The sequence below is a fragment of the Anser brachyrhynchus genome, assembly GCF_964034855.1.
Source record: "Anser brachyrhynchus genome assembly, chromosome: 3".
NCBI lineage: Eukaryota > Metazoa > Chordata > Aves > Anseriformes > Anatidae > Anser > Anser brachyrhynchus.
This window is the reverse complement of record NC_137696.1, coordinates 115992999-116006669: the sequence shown is the minus strand read 5'-3', so window position 1 is coordinate 116006669 and position 13671 is coordinate 115992999. Positions and strand designations below refer to the sequence as shown.

Below are 13671 nucleotides of genomic sequence, written 5' to 3'. Positions count from 1 at the left end.
CACATCTTCTGTTGTTTATCCTGCTGACTTTTTTGTACAAAAAATGACCTCTGTCTTTTGCAGGGAACAGGGAGCTCGCTCAGATCGTCGTCGGCCAGGAACCTCCCCAGCTCCCGCAGTGGGGCCGTTTTTGTGGATGTGTGAGTTTTACCCCTCGCTATCTCACGTGGATGCCCCGGAGGGGTGGTGAAGGATGTGCAGCAGCCCTGCACAGGCCCTTTCGTTATGTGTTAATGAGTTACCGTGACCCTGGTTTCCAGGTCTCTGCTCAGCCCATGCCAGTTCCTCTCAGGGAGTGTAATTTGTGCTCCTCCACCATTAGTACCAGCACCTCCTCCACCCCAAATATATTCTCCTTTTCACAGCAAGGAGTCCCAGCCTTCTTACATCCCGGTACGCACAAAGTACCCACTGTCCTCCTCTTCTGAGTCCTCTCCACCATCATCATACAGCAAGAGGAACCCCTCCTGTAGCTCCAACTCCTCTGAAATGTCTTTTTTCTCCCAAGCTCTTCCTCCCCCCACCCTGAAACATTTTCCTTTGCTCTTTAAGGGAAGGGCACGAGGCTCTTCTCTCCCTCACAGTAATTTCCATGGGGCATATGACAGCTACAGGCCTGGCCCAGCCCTAGCTAACTGCAAAAACAAGATGGGGGGAGAAAGCTTTGCCAAACCTGCTGCCACCCCGCAGTGTCTGGCAGACATCAGGGTGGCTTGGGAGGAGGAGAGACACAAAACTGCCCAGCACCCTCTCCGTGGTGTAACGCGGGGTTGAAAGGTCTTATCTCAAGTCAGGCTGCAGCTAATGCAAGCCGTATCTCAGGAAAAACTGCACCCCGCACCGAGCTCCTGGTGCCACTGAAGCTCTCCGTCCTCCCCAGACTTCCTGGGAAGTGTTTTGAACTTTATTTTTTAAAGTGCAATTAATCACAGAGCAGAGCTTGAAACCGGTCCAAGCGCAATAAAAGCGCCCGAGCAGAGCCTGCTCAGCCCAGCGAGCATTGTTTGCCACGGCCTGACTTCAGGCACCGGGAAACTTCTCAGATGTGTTAACTTTGCAGCTCCTGGCTCCTGCAGGAATCTTAACTGCTACCAGCTGGACGGGGGAGCAGCTTCGGGGGAGCAGCTCTCCCCCTGCCTTTATGTGCGCTCCTCTGAGCGCCGACAGCTAGCACCCTCCGCAATTTTTCACCCCCGTTGGCTGCAGGCTGCGCCCTACGAAGGTGCCCTTTCCTTCTGTTTCCATTCTGTGGCGGGGATGGGGGCATCTTGGTGGAGCCCCTCCGTCGTGCCCCTCCATCTGCTGCTGGTCTCCATGTGGTTTACAGTACGCCACAGGAAGGCATTTTCTCACGCTATTAAGTTTTCACTAGATGTGGAGGGGGATCAGGAATGCCTCGGACGGCGTAAAAAATCCCTTCCCAGCTCGGTTATTAGGCTCTAGCAGCGTCAGCAGGCAAAATTATAGCCTCCATGAAATGTGAGCCTGCTGCTTCACCACGGGCAAGGGGTGCTCTTCCAGGTACGCTCTCCTTCCCTTGGCCTACCTGTCCTTTCAGAGCACAGGGTGCCTTCTGCTGTGTGTTCATCAGGTGCTGTGGGTCCCTGGTTTTGTTCTGCTGCTCCCGGAGCAATACCAGCAGTAACACCTCATACAAAGAAAAGCTTTCAGACCACAGCTGTACCCCACAGGCTGAGCACCCAGCATCTGCCTGCGTGCTCTAGGAGGTACGCAGCTCCTAGGGAGCTCGCTTGGGTTTCCTCACCTTTTTTTTTCCCCCGTATCTTTCATGAGACAACCTCATGCACAGGCTCCATAAGAGGGTCCTAATCATGCTAACCACACTTGGTGCTCTGCATATCAAAAGCTCCTTGCAAACATAAATTAATCAGCCCTTTCAGCACCCACACGGAGGTGAGCAGGAGCTACAGCCCAGTTTTACAGCTGGGGATGCTGACACACCACAAGGTTCACCCAGGGCCACACAAGGGGTTAGTAGCACAGCTGGGATCAGACATCTCTGGCTTTTAAATTGTGCTCAAACCACCAAACCTCACTGCAGAGGCACACTGGAGGGACTGCATCCAAACCAAAAGTGAGCAGTGTCCAGGACTATAAATAATTTCTCCTGACGCTGCTGTCACGAAGCTTGGGCAGAGTACAGAAAAGGCTGGTGTCATCCTGGGTTTGTGACTGTGCTTCCTTCAGAAACCCCACAGATTGCTCAGTCCCCTGGTACCCAAATGAGTTCTAGAAATGAAAAATTGGTGAAGCAGCTTATGACATCAGAGACCTTGTCTATGGCCAGGACTGTCTGTGTCGTTGTATCACAACAATAAAGAAGAGCAGCACTCCTAAGCAAGCCTGTGTGCAAGGCCTTGGAATAGCAGAGCAGCTAATGAAAAAGCAAGAAGAGCAGGGAGAGAGGAAAGGAGAAGCCCAACAGGAACGACTTTGGTAATCCAGTCTTCTCTGGTGGAAGCTGAAAGGAGGGACTGCCAGACACAGCAGCATGACTAGATACATTTGCATCCAAAACCAAAGCTGAACCCATGTGTTCAGGATGTAGCTTTGCCTGCCTCACGCTCCTGGCCAGAACTGAGCCACCCATCGTTGGGCTGTATGATTGTAAGAGATCACCACGCTTCCCCATTTTTCTCTTTTGATGTAATACTCTACCCTGCAGCTCCAAAATGCTTTGCCTTTTGTGGGTTCAGTTTCTTGCCCCTGCACCTTGGAGGAAGGGGAGCGTGACTCAGCCCCACTCACAGCGAGGAGCTACGGTTATCCTGCTAGCAAGCCAGCCCTGATGCCCCCAGGCTGCACGAACCCCAGGCGATGTCTTCTGGGAGGAGAGCTGTTTTGATAAACACTGTGCCAAAGGAGAGGCAGGATGCAGAGACATCTGGGTTACTCATCCTGGCTTCAACCCCACAGGATGTCTCAAGTGACTGAAATGTAGGTGGAAAGACAGGCTTAAACTCCAAGTTTGGGGATTTCAACGTGAGGGGACCAGCCACACAGAGGCCCAACACAAGGTGACCAAGTAGAAAACCCCAAATGACAGCAGGACGACTGCCAGATGGAGTTGTTAGCTCCTAAGTGGCTTTGGCATCACTGGTGGCAGCCAACGATGGCTTTATTATAGGCTTTATTATGTCAATGACAGAGCAGAGAAATCATGGTCAAAAGGGGAAAAAAAAAGTCTTGAGGGTGAGATTTTCTGAATGTGCAACACTCCTCTTGCACTACCCACATCTCACGACTCTTCTGGACTCCAGAGGAAGGAAGCCTGCTGAAAAGTCAACCAAATTCCTGTCCCCTGGGTATCGGCTTCATCAGACTGCCCAGGGCCTGCCTGGAGAAGGAGTCAGAAGAGAGAGGACAGGATGAAGCACGGTCTGGTTTAGGGGAGAGAGATTTGCAGAAAGCATGAGGAAAACTTGTGACTGCATTTTTAGTGGCAGGAAGTGATAGAGAACTCCGACAAGAATCCTTACTTTTTGTTCGTCTGTGTTGTTTTCCAGATGTTTATGAAATTTTGAAATTAGAAAGACGTTTCTGTCTTCTCCATTTTTCTGCCAGTACAGATTCTGTGTCTGAGAACTGTCCCCAAATGGGGACTACTGAAAATAAGATGTGAAATGAGAATTCAGATTTCACATTACAATTAGAAATGGTGAAGGACTGCCAGCTCACCCTCTCCAATTTCCATGCAGGACAAATTCACTCACTCCCATTTTCAGTGCTTTCAGTGCTGTTTGCTTAATCTGATGGAACCGACCTTTCACTTGGAGATTAAAATGTTGCAGTGTGATTTAGCAAGAAAGAGATAAAATATATCTAAGGAACATAAATGTGTCGAAATGTGGTAAATAAAGCAAGGATTTTAGTATCTGATCTGCACAGAAGATTGCAGGAGATTTATCTGTGCAGCCTTCCTAATGCATGTTAATCGTGGGTGTAATAAGGGAAACGAAAGGCGAACTGGAAGACAACACCTGTGACAGTTGTGACATACTGGAAGTAATTCAGCATCACTCATTAAGACCAAGCAAAGGGAAAGGAAACAAAATAGAGAAGTCAGGAAAAAGATGACAGAGCAGAAGAGGAGAAGGAGCTGCCATTGCTTCACAGTCAGGCATAGTTTCTGTCTATGCCATTTCTCAGCTCATTACCCCTAAAACAGGCTCCAGCTGTATTTTATCGACCTAACGGAGTCAGCCATTGCCATTTCACAAGGACCTTCTCATTAAGTCTTTCACTGGAAATAAAATCAACTAACTTCTTATGATAGCTCTGTAAAATGACAGCGATCTGATTTGGAAGCCATCACCCTCAAGCATCTTCCCAGTTAGGTTTTTCTCACTCGTCTGCCCCTTTGCTTGCATTCTTGCTCCCTTTTACATCTAGCAGCATCACAGACACCAGCTCCTCCACGGTTTCATGGACTGCTGTCCCAGGCAGCCTCCTTAATATCTGCATAAGCTAGGCAGAGTCACTATGCTTTGAATGCTTTCTAGGGGTAGTTTTACTGCAATGCTCGTCATTTCGGGGAATCCTTGTGATTCCTCGTGGCTGGTGGTGCTACAGATGGTGCACTACAGCCGTGCTGGCAGCTGGAGCATACAACGTGAGAACTGCAACTCTGCTCAAAGCATCTGCTGAAACCTAGGAAAGTAAGAGCAATTCTTACCCTGTCCCATTCAAAAGCCAGAATACACACACGTGGACCAGATGGCAGCCTTTGCAACACTTATTTCTGCAGCTATTCAACGTGCTGCAGAGGAGATTTTCTTTAGGATCCACATCAGATAGTGTTTGCCAGCCTGGACTTGCTCGGCTGGCCTGACTCACTCTGATCAGGTGTGGAAGGGTTTGTTTCAATCTTCTACTCATGAGAAAAAGCAAATAAAAGAGAAAAGTACGTCCTAGCTTAGGGCTGCACTCTGTAGGGGCAGCACAGCCGGCGCTCTGCACCACGATTTGTTTTGGCAGACCAGAGTGTGCCATCCACAGATCTGGCTGTGGGTGTCACTTCCAAACCTGTTAGCTGTTAAAATGATCAGCATTTGATCCGTTCCTATACAGATGCCTGGTTTTTGGAGGTGGGAGTGAGACAAAAGTAAGATCCAAGCATTGTGGTGCCCTGTGTAAATCTGGCACTATGGACAAGCTTCAGGACCTGTCTCTGCCTGCGTGGGGTCAAACCAAATGGCATGTGTAAAAAATCCAGACCACACTCTCTTGGCACAAGGCTGCATACCAAACACCCAGGACCAAACTTCAAAATACTTTAGTTATCTATATTGCAGAGATTCCTGTGGACTAGTGAGCTAGTGGCTCAGGCACTCGGACTGTGGCATCCTTCCCCAGTAAACACTAGTAATGGATGCTGGTGCAAGAGGGAAGAGGAAGAGAAGGTGCCCCTTTGCTTACAGAACTTGGGAGACCTAAATATATCTAGGATGACAAGTTTTGAAGATCCAGATAGGAATAAACATGAGAGCTTTTTTTTTTTCTTTTTCTTTGCTTAAGTCCTCTACTGCTCTGCCTAGGTTGTCCCCTTCCTCTTTCACCAAAAATCTGGTTTCTCAAGGACTTCCATAAATATATCTGATGTTGGCTCTTTCCCAAACAATTCTCTTCACCAGTATTTAATCTATCAAGCAAATGTGATTATGTTATATCTTAGGAGGAGAATTTGATCCTCAACATTTTCAAGTAAGTGAATTAGCCTTTTTTTGAGAGAGAGACATTAAAAAATAGTCCATCTTATGCTTCCTTTTTCTCTTTCTTTCTGGAAAATTGACACAATTTTTATCAGCAATATCATTCAAAAACAACCAAAATGTTGTTTCCAAGTGGTTTTCTAGTTGAACTGGGGAAAAAAAAAGTAAAAAAAAAAAAAAGTAAAGAAGTGAAACAAATGGGGAGAAAAGTGAAAAAGTGAGTGGAAAAATTAACCACTGGGGAAAGAAACACCCCATGTTTGGTGTTTGTCATGTTTTCTGCTCTGATACGTCAGCTTTGAGCCGGTGTAACCTTGCAATTGTCATGTGAAGCATTGCTGCTAGGGATCACATTGATTCATCCTTTCTACTTGGAAATGGCCAGCTACACCACCTACCTGTGTGCTCATCCCTTATCTCAGTGATGGATAAGATCTGGGATGAGAATCACACAGCTGAGAATGGAATTTAGAGCAGAGCATAATGTGCTTCAGCCAATGATTTATTGGGATTTAGGTGAAAGAAATTCCCATTTAGGAGTACGGGCATCAAAACTTTTATTCTGATCCCATCTATTTTCTTCCTAGGCTTCTAAAACATCATATTTTTCAGAGTCCTAGAAACACAATTCTCAACAAGATAAAGCTTCCTTCTTTGGTTGTTTTTGTGTTTTGTTGTTGTTATTGCTTGTTTGGTTGTTTTTTTGTTTGTTTGTTTGTTTTTTGTTTGTTTGTTTTGTTATTCCAAAGGCCTCAGGGCTTGATTTACTTCTACTTGAATCCATGGGAAAAAACAAAACAAAACAAAACATATTGATTTCAACAACAGTGAACAATTGATTTAGGCTGGTGCTTGGAAAATTCCTTTAGGTAGCTTGTAGTGAATAATGAATGTAGTTAATAATAATTGTTTTGCTACTTTGGGGCAGTGACGTAGTCAGGAAAAATGGTTGCTACTTATTGTCCTACCAGTGACAACAGAGGCGTGCTCAGTGCTAGGTCAAGTGGCACTGGCTCAGTACCTGCATGTTTGTATGCCTGCATCCCAAAATCTCTTGAGCCCATCAAGCTCCCAGCAGCACTAGTACACGCCTTTGCAAGATATTATTATTATTGTCCTTTCTGTCTTCTGTGCTGTCCTTTTTCAGGTTTCCTCACTGCAGCTTAAGTTCCTCTGTACATTGCAGATCTTATTCAGATAAAATACTCCGATGCAGGTCTCTTAGTTATGTTTTATGGTGCTTAGCCCCGTAGGATCTCCTGGTGAGGCAAATCAAGTCACTTGCCTTAATGGTTTGTCTTATCCCTATCACAAACCTTAAGCCTAGCAAGACGTGTGTGTTTGAGGACACACTGAGTGGGAGAGAGGTGCCACTGCTCAGAATATTTCATCCACTGTTCTTGGAAAAAAGGGTCATTGCAAGTGAGCCACAAAGTGCCCAGGCAAGACATACAGACACCAGAGGTCATACATTAAATATCTCTGGTCTGAACAGGCAACACAATTCACCCTGAAAGCTCTCTGCATATGCAGAGGCAGCTCGGAAAGACGGGGTGCAGCACTTCTTGTCTGATGGGTCTGCCCTAGCAGGCTTGGTACAACCTGTGTGCCAGGAGAGATTTGCTTTCTACGGTAAGGTGTATTTCCAGGCAGAAGGGTAGCATGGAAAAAGGAGGGGAGTAGCAGGGTGTGATGCATACAGGACACTAGCTTCGGTGGCAGAATAAAACTGAGGTGTAGGAGAGAGGGAGTACAGGGAAATGGGAACCCAAATGAGGATATAGATGTACATGTAGAGAGCCCTAGAAGGTAGAAGAGAAAGGCTAAGTTTTGGAGAGAATGAGAGCTATGAGGTGCTCCAAAGAAAGGAGCAATATACCCTTTGTAGCAGGTAAGGAAAATATAAATATATGTATTTTTTCTCTTTTCCTTCTAAACGCAATGTGTATACAACTACGTGCAAGTTCATATACATCTATATGTCTATGTCTGTACATGTATATGTAAATAAAACACTCTTTTTATGGAACTCATTTAATGGGGGGTGCTGTATATCCTAAATTTTATTTTTCTTCTGACACAGGAAAATTCCCTTAGGCTACCAACATCAGCTGCTTTCTGTTATGCTGCCATCTGTTATGTGAAATAACTAGAATTCCTTTTTTCTCTTTCCCCAGTGGCTTTCCTGTTTTTCAGCTATGGTCAGCTCTGGTTAGTTTTGCCTTTTTAGCCTTCTTTTATGATGTAAAATAGCCTTTTAGTTGTTATATAAATCAAATATTGCAAAATAGGATAAAAGGATTTATCTCTACATATAAAAATATCCTATTTATCTCTGTCAGTTTTTCAAAAAATACCTTTTGCTTTGCTTTCTAGTTGCTGATTTAAATCACGGTATATTCCAAAGTGTATGTGGCATTTATAATGGGAATTGTAGGAAGTCCAGTCTGGCAGTATGGTGGTATAGTTCAGATCTGAACTCAGATTCAGATTTTAAAATGTCTTTGAAACACGAATGTAATTGACTTAAGGATTTTGATTTAGAACTGTCATTCATTCAAGATCCCATACCCAAATTATTGTGCCAGGAACTAAATGCCCATTATATATATATATATATGTATTTATATATATATATTTATGTATATATACATACGTTGTCAGTACTTAACATGGTACACCATAGATGGCTCTGAAATCTTTGAAGACTTGTTGACAAGGACTTTGAATATATGAGAAATGCATGGTAAAACAGACTGCACAGTTGTATTGTTACTTCAATGTTTTTCTTAAAACTAGAACTTTTCCCTATTTTGGTGATCCTCCGACAAGTTTTTAGGGTAAAGCTTTCTCTGCACATCTTCCTGTGCAGCCTATACATTCACAGATTCTTTAAACTGAAGGAATATTCAGTATACATGTGCGAAATTCAATTTATATCTGACCAAAGATATATCATTTCTTAAAGAAAAGATTACTTTTCTCCAGGTTTTCAGATGACTGTATTAAAGCCAGGATTCGATAGTCTATTTTGCCCTCAGAAGGCACTGTGACGTGATGTCAATTCCCCCAGCTCACCTTTCTCCTGGGGGTTCTGGGCAGATCCCTCTGGTCCCTCAGCTGCTGGAAATTACCTTGGAGTCTACAAACTTCACCACAAATGTCACCCTGTAAATGTAAGTGGGGGGAGGCCTTTGCTATTTTTTTAGCCTCAATTTTAAGCTAGATTTCTAGGAGGAGGGAAAATGTGATGGCATGGAACCAGCCACAGAGGGTTGCTGAACCTCTGTGGTTTTAAAACAATGGCAGAAAAGATGTTTACTGCCTGGTGCAAACTAGCTTTTCAGATGTGAACTTCCGTGGGGGAAGCGGGAAGGAAGGGTCTGTGGTAACTGGCCAGGGAGAAGCAGAGAGGGAAGGCCAGAATGACAGGAACTGCTCTAATCTGGGACTGTTGTTTCTGCTGGCCTCCAGTAGGTGAGATGGTGGAAATACGACAGCATTCATAAAGGTTATTGTTTTCTAAACAATGTGAATCTCCCTTTTTTTAATCTTTGAGAGGAAAAGTAGGGCTATTCAGAAACCCAGGATGAAATCTACCTATAATGATGTATAAGTGCTGGGCTTTCAATGTGCTCCTACGAATGTACAGTGTGGCTCCACAAACTGCCCACCTTCCCTAGATAGCTCTCAGTGTATTTAAATGATCAAGATGTGCTACCTGGGAGCTGTGACAGGTTTGTGGCCTCTGCTTCAGTGAAGGGCTAAGAGACAGAGATACGTCTCACCCTGCTTAAATTCAGGTATGTAAAATTCATCACCAGCTGTTTTTCTGGGCATTCTTTATAATCTTTAGAGGGAAAATAGGAACCCGCAGGAAACTTTTCTTCTTATCTACCTTTGACGTTTACCTTTCAGTGAGAAAAATACCCCCTCGGAGTGTTCCTTTGACACCACAGACGACAGAGAGAGCCTAAAACCAGCTTTGAAATTCAGATGAAGATGATTCCACCTGAAGTCTGTGCCTGATGAGCCCCAGCTGGGAGTCCCAGTGAGACCAGTAAAGCTGAAAGCTGGTAAGCAATGGGCTGAGACCCAGAACAGTGGGCAAGGGATGTGGACCGCATGGGTGGCAACACCACAGATCCAACCCAACGTGCCTAAATTCACTGTCATATGCCTGTCACAGATTTAATCAAACACACCACAGAGATGCTCACTGTCCATCAGGAAGGTTCCCTGGTGCAAATAAGCAGTGTGTGTTAGAGTCTCCTCTGCGCGAGAACTCAGCTTGGGGGTGTGCTTGCCGTGTGGGGAATTACCTGGACTTCAGTCTTGTAGCAACGCGATGGTAGACTGACGAGGTTTCCCTCTCGTGGAAGAAATGGTGCTTCCTTGGATAACCTGGGAGTTTAAAGAGAACTGTATATTAGGAAATTTGAGCCCAGGCAGGAAGAGAAGCTTTTCTGTTCTATGACAGACACGCTTAGCACGATGATGAGTTGCTCAGTCTCCTGAGTCATGACAGCGCGTTCAGTATCCCAAAGAGAAACAAGGATTTATCAGTGGGGAAAACCAATAGCTCATCCCGTCTGTCACTTTTGAGTGATATATACTTGGATTGTTTCCTCCTCCACCGACTTGCAGCCACCTTCAGGGATGGGACAAGTGCAGCTGTTCAAACAGCGTGCAGCAACCCTAAACCACGCAAGGAAGTGGGGAGATTTTTCATTACTCTCCATCTGCAAAGGAATTCTAGAAAGACAGTTGAAATTACTTTGCATCCCCACAATACTGTCTCGCTTGTGAGAGAGAATAAGCTAGAAAATATGCCAAGGTATCTTCAGTGTCCAAGCATATTTGACTTGTTTGTTTTATGACTGCCAAAGCAAAGGCCCACAACTGCAAGCTTCATAGAACGAGCAATATTTATTTTTCATCTCAGTTTTTAGAAATTGAGAATAACCAACTGTTTTGAATGAGAAGTCTTCATTTAATGGGAGGTCTGAAAAAAGAACATATCCTGAATTTTATCCTTTTAGTAGTCTAACAAATGCAGAGAAGGGCAAAAGACTTTCTGTGGAGAAAAATCAGGGCAAAACTCCTTTTGTTTATGGCCATTTATGACTCTTCTGTCAACATATGACTTGATCACCTTTTCTACAACCTTTTTTTCTCCCAAAAGAAAGTGGGATAGTCATTCTCACAGGATTATTTTTAAGTCAATATTTCCAACCTGAAGATACCTTAGGAGTATTTATCTAACCATGAAAAGATACTGTTCTTCTAGTTGTGTAAAAGAGCCAGAACTATAGTGGGTGGTACACTACAAAGGAAATCTAGATAATTACACAGATAGCACATCTAATATTGTACTGGAGATATTTGCGATTAATGTAGTTGAAGCTTAGATACTGGCCTGGGCTGGCAGGACTTCACTGATTTGCTCAGGGTGAAGGATCAGAGGCCTCATATCATGAAGAAAATCACAAGCAGGCTGGCCCTTTGCTCTGTCTGTTTGACCCAGACATGTTGTACTAGTGACATTTATTGTATGTATTACATGAGTAGAGGGTATGATCCTTCAGCTGGCCTTTGGATCTCTCACACGGGATCTCCAACACCAAAGCAGGGCCACTGAAACTGAAAAGCTGTCTGAGGTTTCATTCATCTTTAATTTTCGTCAATGAATTTGGTTGACAGATTCAGTGTTGCTCCTGGCATGGATTTAAGCAGCTGTAATGTCAAGGTTTTACAAAAATTCAATAAGTGGAGTATAGCCCAGGGCTCCGGCAAGCACAGTTTAAGAGGTATAATTGGGCATTTACAGAGATGTTTCTTTCTGCAAATTATATGACCTGTTCTTCACACATACTTACAGCCTTTGTTAGCAGAGGCATAAGATACAATTATAAGCCCTATTGAAATACTCAGATCTATGTTTAAGGTGCTGGATTAGTAAAGCCTGCAATTCAGGCACTTATTAGAAATGTAATTTTCAGACCTTTACTTGCAACCAGGAGTTGTTTTTTTACTAATTAGGTCCACTGGATCTTGTATGTGCTTCAGGCATGGCCTACGAAGACCAGCCTAGAAGTGGAGAAGAGAGAGGTTTTCCTGGCTGACCACACTGCACAGTCTTGTCTTCCTTTTCTGACCTTGGCAAGGCTCTCACCCTGACCTTGGCAAGGCTCTAAAATTTCTAGATACGACATTCTTAGCCGTGTCGAACCTTACTGTCTGAGACACAGAACTGTGGGTACTCTTCCTCTGTTGCTTTGGAAGTGTGACTTGCAGCAGAAATACATGTCCCAGGAGGTTTAACCCTCCAGATTAATTCTTCCTAATTCTTCCAGTTCTTGACATCATATATGGCATCATTGGTCCATCAGGGAATTGTGTAACACAAATAAAACATGCTTTAGAGGGGAAAGCTAGATCGAACAAATATCTTTCCTGCTGTGCTTTTTTTCCTGGCCTGAGTATTCTCCTAAAAATATTAGTTCACCTAAAGCCTTACAAAAGCTGCTGAGTCGTAACCAGGTAGGAAATGGCTGCTGTAGAAATGTGCCCTGAGATTTTTAAAACTATTGCTGGGAGATATTTTTACAAAGAGCTGCAGATATGATGGAGGTTAATGTAAAGGAAGCCACACTGAGGATCAGAAGCGTTTTCAATTCTGTCATTGGAGATACAAAAAGTAGATGCCCTTGGCTTCTAGTTATAATATTTACCAGTAACCTGGCACTTATACCTATAAAACCGGGTGCTTACAGTAGCACATTGCTTTCATTTTCCTCATTAATGCTTTCAGGCGAGCTTGGGAAGCCCGTGCTGCAGCCTGCCCAGGATGCCAGCACCGTTTATCACTTACAACAAGCCCACCCCAGCTTCCCACCTCTGTGCAGCGTGTGCTGCCCGCCCAGCTGCAGAATGCATAGTCCAGAATAACTCGGGCTTGGTTACTGGGGCAGCTGGAAGACTCTCGAAAGGAAACCTAAGTTGTTTCAATTCTTTCTGTGCAATTTGTTCAGCTTCAGAAAGGAGAGCAACATGCAGCGGCAAGTCTAACTGTGAATGGTTTTAGGGAGGGTGAATCTGTGGGTGTAACTATGTCATCCAGTGTACCCAAGTTCACAAAACAGGCCTGAGAGCCTGAGAAAGAGGAGCTGGGAGACAGACAGGAAAAGAGAAGAAAAGAGGAAGGAGGGGGGAGGAATGACACAGAAAGGAAAAGAAAGAAAGAAAGAAAGAAAGAAAGAAAGAAAGAAAGAAAGAAAGAAAGAAAGAAAGAAAGAAAGAAAGAAAGAAAGAAAGAAAGAAAGAAAGAAAGAAAGAAAGAAAGAAAGAAAGAAAGAAAGAAAGAAAGAAAGAAAGAAAAAGAAAGAAAAAGAAAAAGAAAAAGAAAAAGAAAAAGAAAAAGAAAAAGAAAAAGAAAAAGAAAAAGAAAAAGAAAAAGAAAAAGAAAAAGAAAAAGAAAAAGAAAAAGAAAAAGAAAAAGAAAAAGAAAAAGAAAAAGAAAAAGAAAAAGAAAAAGAAAGAAAGAAAAAAAAAAGAGGGAAATTTCTACATGTCGTTTATAAATTATGACTTTCCACATAGCCTAATTTTCACCTCAGAATCAAAATATGATATTTAACCTTAAAAAAATGTGATTAGGAAGTGAAACACTGCAAATACCATAATGATGGAAACATAATCACAGCAGCAGTAAACTGAAATGGCTCAAGGGCAGGCAGAGCAGCTCTGCAGACAAGCACCAAACAACACTCCATCCCAAACACTGAGAGAAAACTTCAAGCCTAATGAATACCTCTGGACAACTTTTGCTCTCAGAGAGTTCAGAACCATATCTGACCTCTGCTGGCCAGTTTTTTCCCAGTCTCTTCAAGTGATCCATTTGCAGAATAACCCACGTGGGCTTCCCAGGCAAGTCTGA

General features: G+C 43.8%; 1 long non-coding RNA gene across 1 annotated transcript; it reads left to right on the top strand.

The window, feature by feature from the left end:
• Nucleotides 1-4484: 4484 nt before the first annotated feature.
• LOC308192302 lies at nt 4485-12555 on the top strand. The gene is made up of 4 exons (XR_013948709.1): nt 4485-7623; nt 8721-8908; nt 9589-9808; nt 11775-12555. It is a non-coding gene; the product is annotated as an uncharacterized lncRNA (long non-coding RNA).
• The last annotated feature ends 1116 nt before the right edge of the window (nt 12556-13671 follow it).